Source organism: Acinonyx jubatus, chromosome B1, assembly GCF_027475565.1.
Source record: "Acinonyx jubatus isolate Ajub_Pintada_27869175 chromosome B1, VMU_Ajub_asm_v1.0, whole genome shotgun sequence".
Lineage (NCBI taxonomy): Eukaryota > Metazoa > Chordata > Mammalia > Carnivora > Felidae > Acinonyx > Acinonyx jubatus.
The window spans coordinates 7,196,359-7,209,200 of NC_069382.1; the positions used below are offsets into that span (position 1 = coordinate 7,196,359).

At 40.5% G+C, this 12,842-nt stretch overlaps 1 protein-coding gene across 3 annotated transcripts in view; it reads left to right on the forward strand.

Annotated features, from left to right (window-relative positions):
• The first annotated feature begins 870 nt into the window (after positions 1-870).
• The window catches only part of WDR17 (WD repeat domain 17), a 110,478-nt gene continuing 98,506 nt past the window's right edge, over positions 871-12,842 (forward strand). The window contains exon 1 of one of the 3 annotated variants that reach the window (XM_027077033.2): positions 871-922. The gene's annotated coding sequence lies outside the window, so the exon portion shown is untranslated. The remainder of the gene's footprint in view (positions 923-12,842) is intronic. The other 2 variants (XM_027077034.2, XM_027077036.2) reach the window with 2 other exon arrangements.

Here is a 12,842-nt window from a genome sequence, read left to right on the forward strand (position 1 = left end):
ATTCGAGTTCAATAATTGTTGTTAAATATCCTTTATCCCGAGCCTTATTTTCTTCAGTGTGTTTGATAAGGGCTGTAAATAGTGAAGATGTTTCAGAGATAGGAAGAAATTACGAATGACAGTACCAAGCATTTCCACTGAACCAGATTTCCACAAGGAAAATGTCAGCTTTGCGCACATTGATGGCAGGTGTATTATCTACCTAGCACTCCACTAACAAAGACAAATAATCGCCTCCAAAGTGGTCTCCTACTGAGCTACCTGAGCCCAATGAGACAGTAATGAAGCGCAGGAGAGACAGCATTTTGCACGCATTCCCATTCCAGGTGATGACAGTTCATGGCCAGTGCAGCCTCGCCGCTGAAGGAGGCTCAACGCCGTCCTCCACGCCCCTCAAGAAGACGGGGTGAGTCATTTATTGCATATTTGACTCATTTCCCTAGAAAGTGCGGACGCGGTATGCGGAATATGTTAGGTTGTGAGAACGCCGGGGGCTCACTGCTTTCCTCCACTTTCAGCCTCGCTGTAAACTCTGCAGCAGCTCCGCCAATGCCAGGAACGGCGTCCTCCGCGCAGACTCCCCGTTGCCAGGTAACCAGCCTCCCCCACCCACCCTCTCCCGGGTCAGGCGCCGCTGCCGCCTCTCCGCCTGGCGCTCCAATCAGGGACCAGCGTGGCCGTCACGTGGCCTTCCTGGAGGGCCCAGGAGAGCGGGGCGCGCGGTCCGGCGCGACGAGCCCCGCCCTCCCCGCCCCCTCCCCCCCACCCCCCGCAACCCGCGGCCCGGCCGCCCCGCCCCGCGAGCCCGCGGCGCGCAGGCGGGGAGGGCGGGGCGCACGCGGGCTGATCTTGCGCCGCCGCCGCCGCCGCTCCCGCTTCAGCACCTTCCGCTGTCCGCCGCTGCGGTCGCCGCCTCCTCCGGGTAAGGAGCCCCCGGGGCGCAGGGTGAGAGCGGGGCGGGCGCGGGCGTGAACGGTGGTCTTCGAACCGCGGTGGCGTCGCAGGATCCGGCGTGCGAGCGCGCCCGTGGGGACCGCACACCGGGGCTGAGCGCGCCCTCCTGGGATTTGCACACGACGTTGCTGGCGGGCGAAGCTTCGGAGTTTTCGGGTCGCGCACCTGATTATCACGAGGCACAACGCGCAGCCAGCGTGGGTTTATCTGAGCTGCGTCTGGGGTGTAAAGCGACCACGACGAGGGACACCATTCTAATTCTTAAGGTTATTAAGTATTTGTACTACCGGAGCCAGGTTGTTGTTCACATCTGTGCCCGCCAGGCGCTTCTGTACTGACTACCAGCCCTTTGGAAGATGGTCTTAATATTCAGGTTTTACTGAGTGAAAAGGAAAAAAAAAAAGATGGTATTAAGTGTGAGAGGCATAGCCTGTGGTAAATCATAAAAATACAATGTTTTCCTGCTTTTCCACCCACAGGTCCCCAGAGTTGTGCATACAAATATTAAGTACACATATTTGTATTTTGCATACACATATTAAAAGGAGCAAATTTAAGCTGACTTTTTAATTTTTACTACATTAAAAGCCATTGATTTAAGTGAAATTTAGTGAAGTTTGATTATGTACCAAATCTAACCCACTTGTTTTTGTAACTTCTTTTGATGGATTGATGGAGCCTTTCACAAGGGTTTGAACGGAGAGATTACATTTCTGAATGTTTCCCTGAGTGTTTCGGAAATATCCCCCAGAGAAACTTATTTTCCCTACCAATTTTTTTTTTTAGGTTTATTTATTTTGAGAGAGAGACAGAGAGCGAGCAGGGGAGGGGCAGAAAGAGGGAGAGAGAATCCCAAGCAGGCTCCTCGCTGTCAGCACAGAGCCAGACCCAGGGCGGAACCCACGAACCATGAGATCATGATCGGAGCTGAAATGGACAGTCTCGTGCTTAACCGGCTGAGCCACCCAGGTTCCCCTCCCTACCAATTTTTATAACCAAAGTTGCAAGTCCTTCTTGAACATTTTAAGGAACCTCAGGTAAGAAAAAGGTTTTCCTCTACATTTTCTTTATAGAGTAAATTCTTTGGGGGGGGAATTTCTAAAATTCTCTTTAGGTGTCTGTATCTCTTGCTCACAGATCTCCGGGAATAATCTCCTCCCCAGTGAGAGAATAATCTCCAGGTGATTATGCTAGAACACCGCAGGTGTTGGGTATTTGCACTGCTGTGCTGTAGAGGAGCCCGTGCGGGGCCTCTGGTGATGCAGCCCCTGGGGAAAAAGCACCCTGTTCCATCCTTTTGGGATTCTGCGTCACTGGCCTAGGTGTGCAAGGAGATGGGCATAGTTGTGTCTTACCTGTGTGAAGGAGGAAATCTGACCGTCTTTCACTGTTCTGTGATCTAACATTGAAACAGTAATTAAGTGACTATGAAAAATGGTCCATTAACTCAAAATTTGGGGAAACATTCTTTAGTGGATTAGAGATTAATGTTACCAATGCTAGTTTTAGGTCATTACATTGAGTTTTTGGGAAGTCTTCTCAATTGGAATAAACCAGGGGCCTATTTAAAAGGGCATGCGTGGAAAGAAAAACCTCCTTCTTTCCTTCCTTCCTTCCTTCCTTCCTTCCTTCCTTCCTTCCTTAACAGCCCAAAATATAATGGGCACTGTATTTATTTTTTATGTGCAATATAAAAAATCATATTTTCTTAAGTGAGGTCTTTAAACTTTATATTAAAATGGCTAGTTGAATATTATTATTTATATTGATCTGAATTTCTCCTGCGTTAATATTTATAGAAGTACATAAAGAACTGTGGGTATCTCGGGGGGGGGGGGAAGCAAATATATTTACTGGAAAGTTTAAAAATTCTTCATTCTTTTTATTTGTTATTCCTAATATTGGTGTCCTAAAATTTTTTGACTCTTATTCATTACATAGTAATGAATTTAGCTTAGTAGTTTAGCATAGTAATTTAGCATAGTAATGAATTTACCACAAATTTAGCTTTGGAAAAAAATGTTGAAAAAACTTTTAAACGTCTGTTTATTTTTGAGAGAGAGAGGCAGAACATGAGGGGGGAAGGGGTAGAGAGAGAGGGAGACAGAATCTGAGGCAGGCTCCAGGCTCTGAGCTGTCAACACAGACATGGGGCTCAGCACAGCTCCGACGTGGGGCTCAAGCACATGAACTGTGAGATCATGACCTGAGCCAAAGTTGGTCGCTTAACCAACTGAGCCACCCAGGCACCCCTGGAAAAAAAATGTTTTTAAATCTTCTCCCAGTAGAGGGACTGTGAGGGCTAGAATGTTTTTGTTGTTCTCTCTTGCCTGTAGGTATACCCTCAGCCTGGGCTTGGAGAAGCCAGTGGCGGTTTTGAAATCACTCAGAGAAGATTAGGAACAGCTATAGTTTTGGTTTTTTCACCCTGATAGATCCTAGAAGTCCAACATAAGTGATTAGATTATCATGATCAATAAAATTTGTTCAAATTCTCCAGATTACCTAATTTTGTTTGCCTGAACTCTGTAATGAAGACTAAGGTGAAATTCAAACAATGGCGAAGGATTTACATTTCCTTCCTATATTCTAGAGTGTATTTGAAATCTAATACATGCCAGAAAGGTAAGTTTATCAGATGACTGAATAAGCAGTTTACTCAGCTCTTCATGGTATAACGAGGTATATACAACTTTGTGCAATTGATGAGTTCTGTCATTTTATCTTTTGTATGTCTATTCCATTTAGCAGATTGAAATATTAGAGTGAAGGCATACAGCTTTTAGTGTGTTTTCAGGAATAGAGTATTTTACTGAGAGTATTTTAATCCATAAAAATCATGTTAGGAATTTGGGAGGAGTTTCTTATTAACTCTGACTTCTTTTGTATCAGAAAGATACATTAAACTAAGAATTGCTTGGCACTTTTCAACATCCAAGATCTGCTGTGTTCTGTGATAATTACATGGTAATTATTCTCTCACTGTTGATGACACTATTCCTGGAGATTTGTGAGCAAGAAATGAGATGTGGATGCCTAAAGAGAATTTGAGAAATTCCCCAAAGAATTTACTCTATACAGAAACAAAACCCAAAGGAAAATCTTTTGTCTTACCTGAGGTTACTTAAAATGTTCAAAAAGGATTTGTGACTTTGGTTACAAATATTGGTAGGGAAATGTAAAATGACCAGCTTTGACCTATGCCTTTGTATAGCTAAAGAAAATAATCCCGTCATGATTGATTAGAAGGATTTCAAAAGTTCTGGTGGTAAAACATTAGGATAGAGGGTTCAGATTGTTGTTACTTGATTTCAATGCCTAGAAAAAATATCTATATTTTATATAGATATCTGTACATAACTGGAGAGAAATTCAAACATTTGAAATAGGCTAGACTTTGTAAAAAAAAAAAAAAAAAAGGGGGGGGGACCTGCAATTGAAGCCGTTGGTGGCACTTGTGATCCAGATGTGACATTATTGGCTACTTGAGTGAGATAATTTAAAAAAACAATGACAGAAGTCTTACTTTTTATTACTTTACATGTACTTCCAAAGTGTGATTTTCTAGCCTGATGACCTCCTAAAACTCTGGAATTCTGCATTTTAATTATCTATCTATAGTAACAACAGTAAGTCATATAAATCTACACTAAGATCATATGGGAGATAATTTGTCACTGTTATTTGCTATTATAGGGATGACTGATAGTTGTCATGTTCAGAAAAACTATCAAAAGATGTAGGAAATGATTTTTCATGCTTTGGTGGGGATGTCACAACATTCAACACTTGGTTCGTAGATCGGAATGCTCAGACATTGAGAACTCACAGGAGAGGAGTTCAGTAGTTTCCCTTATTCTTAGGTTCGTCATTATCTTCCACAGTGTTGACACGTTAGGTTGTGAGCATCAACCAGTATCCCCGGCATCCTCATTTGCAATTATGTGTAATAAGTTCAGTTTCTTACCAAACACACACACACACACACACACACACACACACACACACACAATTTACTCTCAAATTGGAAAGGGGAAGATAATTCTCATCACACCGAGCACTCATGTTGATGTGCTGTAGGAAAACCTTCATTTTCCAATATATAACAGCCCCACGTGGAGCCTTGAGAATTGATGGTTGGTAATATGAAATAGATAATATTTAAGCTTGGTCCTTTGAAATAAAACAGTATGAATGAGTTTTAATGAAGAGTTAAGCAACATTTTATTTTTAAGGTAAACATGGTAATGGTTTTGAAGGGTTCATTTCAGAATTTTGGCCAGCAGGGTCCTTAGAGACCAGTTAATCTAACACTTATTTTGGATGAGATCACAACACACACAATGATGTGTTGCTCAGAGTGAATCTGTGGAAGAGGTGATCACCAGCATCATTTTCTCTTCCATTGTATTTTTTCAAATGACTAATTCAAAAGTTTGAGTAGTCAAGGATTTAGATGGCTTATATTTATTCTATATTGTTAAAATAATAACTGTACAAAATGAACATCGTACATGGGTTTGGTCTCCTAGAAAGTTTACTTAAAATACTGGTTAAGAAGTGTTTTCCCACAGTTTGTGCCATTTTTTAATTTTCTCGTTAATACAAGTTGAGTTTTGCTGTAAAGTCCTTTGTGATTTTTTGGGATCCAGTTACCTTAGAAATTCTTTATCCTAATGAATCTCAGTGGTACATAAGTGTACAGAGCCATCACACCTACAATTGGGTGTTAAGAAGACTAGAACTAAGACGCTTTGAGAAGTCACATGTGCAGCCTGGATGGTGGTTACCATTGGGCAACAGTTTGAAGTTAGATGTTTATTTTCTAGACCTCGTGCCACTTTGATACCAGAGCCGTCTAGAGCAGTGTTAGTCCAGGTGTGCCTTGCACCAGCAGCAACTGCATCTCCTTGGAGCTGGATGGAAATGCACATCCTCAGGCCACACCCCTAGCAAACCAGAATCTGTGTTTTAATAAGCCTCAAGTGATTCTTAACCAAGTAGAGTTTGGGAAGTACTGATTGATATAAGGTGCGTTATGCCTTTGGACCCAGTCCCCTCATGAGCTGCTAATGGCCACGTATGCTTCCCCTTTTGAAACTTTACTTGGGAGCACCAGGAACTGCTAAGTAAATGAATCCACCTGAAAATACAATAGTGGCTACATTTCATAAACATGGGATAGTATCTTTTTGGACATAATGTATCACCTTCACTATCCATCTTTAAGGGGAATTTTATGTTGGCCAGGGGCATAATTTTTGACAGATGGGCTACTAAGTAGATTAACAATTTACCTGATCTGCATTGGCCCTGCCTTAGCCTATACAACCCTTCACTTCTCAAACTTTAGGATTCATCTCAGGCCTTCTATCAATGCAACTCAGGCATGCATACGTTGAAGACATTTTTGGATTTAGTGCCATTATACGGACTATTTCTTTTCATTTTAAAGCTTTTAAGCTTTAAAACCATTGGATTTCCTTTGCTAGTTTTTCTAAATTGACTTGCCAAAATATATTTATGTATTTATTTTGAGAGAGAGCATGCACATGTGAGCGCATGAGTGGGGGTGGGACAGAGAGAGAAGGAAAGATAGAGAATCCCAAGCAGATTCTGCCCTGTCAGCTTGGAGCCCAATGTGGGGCTCCGTCTCAGGAATTGTGAGATCATGATCTGAGCTGAAATCAATAGTCGGAAGCTTAACTGACTGAGCCACCCAGGTGCTCCATCAAAATAATTTTCTAACACACCTTGTCTAGAACAAGAAAATGCCAGTCCGAATAACAGCTTCTGCCAAATGGGAATCATGATTTTCACAGACAGATAAAGGCCACCCTACCTTAAAAACTCATATGAATAATCCAACCCACAGGACAGATTAATTAGAAGGGGGCGGGGATCCTCAGGTTTACAGAATGATTCATGGTATAGCTTCTCAAGTCTTTCTTCAGCAGGAATGATCCTGTTTATAGAACTAAGGTTACACATTCTTGCCATACCCTATATGGAAATAATCCTTTTTTTTTTTTTTTACGATAAATACATGTGTATATCAAATGTCTCTCTCAGTGGAATATTGACTTCAAACTTACTAGTTTATGGATGAAAACCTATGATTTCACTCCTCTACTTTTCTTCCGCTGACTCAGAATGGTCACACTGAAGGTATATAAATGATCATATTGTTTAAGAAAAGCGGATTACTTTAGTCAAATTAAAAATCGCCCCACATTGCCGCTCAGGAGATTCTGTAATCCTCCAAGCACCTAGAGAGATCTAATTCCATAATTCATGGCATTTTCCTTTTGCTGGATAAAATGTAGGAAAGTATAAAAATAAATATGCAGATGGGTGATAAAATAAGTATGTAGGCAGATGATAGAATAACTCCATTCACTTAGGCTGCGTCTTTGAATCTGTGTCTCGATCTTACTTGTAATTCCTGTGTATTACTGATCAGATTGGAATCCATACTGGCGTAGTGGTCATTTTGCGTGCAAACCACAACTACCATAATGACCTTGGTCTTTTCTATTTGCTACCTAATCCAGGATATTAATGCAGGTCAATACTGTGCTTGTTGTGACCTATTTTACCGTGTAAGCTTTTAAGAACATCATGATTTGACATATGTCGGGCATACTTGGATAAACTGCCCCGCCAAGCACATGAAAGGTAAACCTAGGAATGATAGAAATTTGAGAGATGAATCTTGATCAGTACAAGACACCAGAGGCAGCTTTTCGGCTAAATTATCTTTGCGCCATTAAACTAAGTAAGTAGTTCTCCACCTTTACTGTGCATATTAAGTCATCTGGTAGTAATGTTAAAAAGCAAGTTTCCAGGCTTTACCCGAAGATTTTGATCCACTAGCTTTGGGGTGTGATCCAGGAATCTGCATGTTTTCGCAAGTTTCTCAGTTAATTCTGATGCAGGAGATCGGAGACACACACTCTGAGATGATTTAGAGGTCTTTTAAAATTTCATTCGTCCTTGATAATCCGTGGCTCTACCTATCAGTGAGAATAGCGGTCATTTAGAATTATGGATACTAGACAGAGGAGAAAGATCTCAAATGAGTGGGCCAGTGGCCGATTAAAAAAAAAAATCCTTCCCATTTTTGGGCAGTTTCTAAATGTTTTCGAATAAGCACATATTGATATATGATTATAAAAATATTTTTGCATAACTCTGTATAATGTATTAAAATTTTTATTTATTTATTCTTAAAGTTTATTTATTTATGTTGAGAGAGAGAGACAGCGAGCACTCGAGCTGGGGAGAGGCAGAGAGAGAGAGAGAATCCCAAGCAGGTTTCTGCACTGTCGGTACAGAGCCTGGTGCAGGGCTCAAACCCGTGAACCATGAGTTTGTGACCTGGGCCAAAATCAAGAGTCATATGCTCAACAGACTGAACCACCCGGATGCCCCTGTATTAAAATTTTAAACACTGATTTTCAGCAAGGTGTTTTTATGTTGTTGTTTTTTTATTAATATAATCAATGCAGTTAAGAAAATTTGCAAAATTCTAGGGAGTATAAAGGTGAGTTAAACAAAACTACCTTGAATATCTGCATCCTGATATATCTCTGACCTTTGAATACACTTTCAATCCCTTTTATTAATTTTTATTACTGTTTCTCAAACCTGCTGGGTACCAGTGTTTGCATATTAAGATGTTATGTATATGTTTATACATTTTTGTCTGATTATTTTCTTTGAACTTAATTTATAGTCTATTTTAACATAAAAATAACAAAATTTAATATTTCATGATGATTTTTAAGTTATAAAAATACTTTGAGTTAATTTCTCCCTAAATATCAAGACACAAATTGTGTTTATTGATTACCTTTGTGAAATGAGAAATTTAGTATACTTTGTTTCCTTCTTTTCCAAAACTTCAGTACTTGGGAAAACCAAGATGTTCAGATTTTTATAACTAACTCTTCTCTGGTCTTCTCTTTCAGTAATTACTCTTGATATATGAATTTTTGTAACCATTGAACTTAAATATTCAGATTTATTTGCTTAATATATTTTTAAAATTGCATGAACGTCCATATTTGAGTTGTTTTAATTTTTTAAAAGCCTGTAAATTTTTTTTTAAATATCGGACAAGCTAGACTTTATTTTTTCAGTTTGATGTTTTCATTTAAATTTCAGTTAGTTAACATACTATGTAATACTGGTTTCAGGTGTAGAATGTAGTGACGCATCACTTAAATACAGCAGTGCTCATCCCAACGAGTGCCCCCCTTACGGCCCATCACCCACTTACACCATCCCCCACCCACTCACCTCCTCTCCAGCCCCCCTCAGTTTGTTCTTTGCAGTTGGATCCATTTTATGGTTTGCCTCTCTCCAAAAGCCTCTAATTTTTATTCAAGTAATTTTCAAAGGAATTTTTCATGGATAAATTGCCTTCTAAATCCTTGTGTGTATGACAGTGCGTTTCTGTTGGTTCATTTTCCCTTCACACATGAATTATATTTTGTCCATTTATAGAATAGTGAGATCACAGTGGCTGAATTTAACATAGTTATTGTACTGCTGATTTTTGGAATTTGGTGCAGTGGTGAGATGTGTTAATCTGCATTTTCTGCACTTGTACATAACATTTAAAAAAATTCTACTTACATGCTCATAGGGTCGTACAAAAAATTAAATGGAGTGCCCTGACTTTGCCGTAATATATATTTTGCTTGAAACAAGAGGACTACTTTCAGGGTCCTAATCAGGGTCTTTTTCAGCCCAGATAATGTTATTTTGGCTACCTCTTGGGTTGTTGCTTTTATTTCTGTTACTTGTGCTTCTGTTTTCTCTAAACATGTTTATAATATGTAGGTTGGGGTTTCATCCCCTGTACACTGTATATTTCATTTCGTCTCTAAAAAAAAAATCTTTTTGTTTTCCCTCAATGGTTTTGAATTTTTTTTTACTTGTTTTCTGAAATCACTAATAGATTTTGGGGTTTGTTTTTTTGTTTTGTTTTGTTTTTCCAGTTTGAATTGTGCCTTTTATTGCTCTTTGGTATGGATCTTCTGTTGCTTTTTATTTTCTTCAGGATTATTGTTTTGACTATCTCATCCCACAGCCTTTTGATCATAGCTGGTGGTATCTAGTATCTTCATTCTCATTCTGGAATGGGAGGAGACTCATAAAGGACATCCAAAGACAATATGCAGATTGCTGCCTGCAGGGCCCAAACGCTGTGTTCTGGGACAATGGATCAGTTACGTCACTATCTGATCGGTATAAAAATCTCAAGATTGATAAAAATGTTTGCCAATATCCTGGCCTAATTGCCATCATCTGTCATGCTTTTCATTACCGAGTATGGTTCTGTTGTGCTGAGATAGAATTTTCTCCCCTCTACCTTGGCCAAATGGTTGGAGAAAATACATAAAAAATACAAGTACCTTGTTGCTTTTTCCTTCCTTTGTATTATATCACTAAAGAGTTATACTTCTTTGAGTACAGTATTCTGTCTTATCTCTCATTTGTCCCATTTTTTTCTAGTTGCTGAGTTTTCATTTATTTTTACTTTAATTTTTGAGAGTGAGCACGAGTGGGGGAGGGGCAGAGGTGGGGAGGGAGAGAGAATCTTAAGCAGGCTGCACACCCAGCATGGAGCCCAGTGCGGGGCTCGATCTCACAACCCTGGGATCATGACTGAACTGAAATCAATAGTGAGATGCTCAACTGACTGAGCCACCCAGGAGCCCCTCACTGAGTTTTTCTGTAGTCACTGAGGATGTATACGTAAAAATCATGAATTGAGTGGACAGGACAGAGAAGAGGTGCCTGAAGGGAATGACAGTGGCAGCACTGTATCTCCCACGACATAGTGGAATTTTTCTGATTGACATAGATGTTGTTTTAAACGGGGACAGCTAGTGAGGCAGTGATAATGTAAATTTATACATACTTCTTGGGAGAAAGCCTTTTAAAATTTCTAGCAATGTTGTGGATGATCCACTAGAACACTAAGACCCAAGACAGCAATGAAAGAACCTATGTATTTAGTGGGGATTCCTCACAAGAATGATGCTGAGACTGTGTTTTGAGTGCTACTAGGAAAGTTTGTGTGTACGCATGTGTGTGCCTGTGTGTTTTCCATGATCTTATGGGAGCCAGTTCTGGTTCCAGCAACAGAAAATACAATGTGTATTACTCTTCATATAAATAAAAAGTCTAAAGTTAGAGTGCAAGTATCGTAGCTAACTTCAATGCTCAATTACTATCATTGTGACTCAGCCCCTCTCTACCGTGCTGGCGCTTTCTCAAAGTAGGTAGGAGCCCCCGGCAATTCCTGGTATCTTCTCAGGATAGCAGGATGGTTGCACGAACTCAGATTTCAGAGTGACTACGGCTTAAGTGGATGTAAAATAGAGCCTCTTTCCAGCAGTTCTTATCAAAGCCCTGAGTTTCCCGCCGAGACACCTTGAACCTGTGTTCCCATCGTTGTGTTCCCATCACATCTCTATGGCTAGGGAAGTGATGAGCATCAATCTGAATCACCTGCTCTAGTTCAAACTGGTCTTCCACTTCAGCCTTGACCCAAGCAGAGCAGGGACCCGAAAACCAACCTGTAGAACTGTTTCTGAAAGAACAGAAGGAACATGATGGGGAGGCAGTCAGCAAAAGTTCACTGCTGTGTTTCAGTGGGAAGTTGTGAGAGGCCCTGAGAGGGGCTGCTGTAGAAGCCAGAGCACCTGTTAACACCTGCCTCACGCAGGAGACTGCAGGCAGGTTGAGCCTGTGAACAAAACAGGGCTTTGTACCTGGAAACATGGGGGTGTGCAGAACTTCTCAGTTGGAATCTGAAAGTGTAACAAATTTTCAGTTAAATTATATTTAGCTATTTCTCTAGTTTGGCTCACATATTAATCGTTGTGGACTTAGTGCCATGTAAGTAACAGAATGCAAAGTAATTAAGAAATGCCTCCATATAGGAAAAATAGAACCCAGTAATGAATTATTAGTAATGTAATTATGCCCTTTGCTTATCTGTGGCTGGTTTTTATTTTTGGGGTCCTGATGTTAATTTCTCAGTGACTTTCAGGCATGAGTACCCACATGTCCTATGCACACTGCACAATGTATCTCAGTAGAGCTCTACCCTGGACCTGTCCTGTTCCTGACTTCCCCTTTCAGTAAATGCTGCCAGATCAGTGAGTAAGGCAGCTGAGAAACCTAGTCTTCCTGGGAGTCCTCCTGTATCTTCACTTGCTATTAGGTTATTAGTTCACCCTGATCGTTTCTCACCTCCTTCATCATGTTTTGTTGCCCTGTCGCCCACCAGCCTTCTCCCGGGAGTGCCAGGATAGTATTTGTAAATCAGAAAATCTGATAGCATAATTACCATGCTTAAACTGCTTCAATGACTCCCCGTCACATGTAAAATAAAATCCACAATCCTTAATGCGAGCTGCGTGACTTTCCATCATTTTCTCTTCTGCCTATTTGTCCGTCAGACAACTCACTCTTTCTCCTCATGTATCATCATATTTTGGGCATAGAGAAATAATTTCTGCCTAGAAGTTCACACCTCCCCCTTTGTTTTGTTACAGCCTCTTGAACACTTAACGCGGATTTGGGTTCATTTGTCTTTCTGCTCCTCTTACCCTTCTGCTCATTTGCTATTAAAGCTGCTATTGAAAATTGTTTCATAAATTTGTGTCGATCAGAAAAGAAATGAAATGTAAATAACACCAGACCAGTAACTTAAAGAGACATCAAAAAAAATACATAACAAGTAACTGAAGATAGCGCATCAAAATGTTAGAATTGCAACCTTTCTGGTGTTTTCTTGGCCTTGGTTTCATGGATTCCAGATAGCTCCTGCAGCAACACTTTCACGTCAGCACCCAAGACAGAAG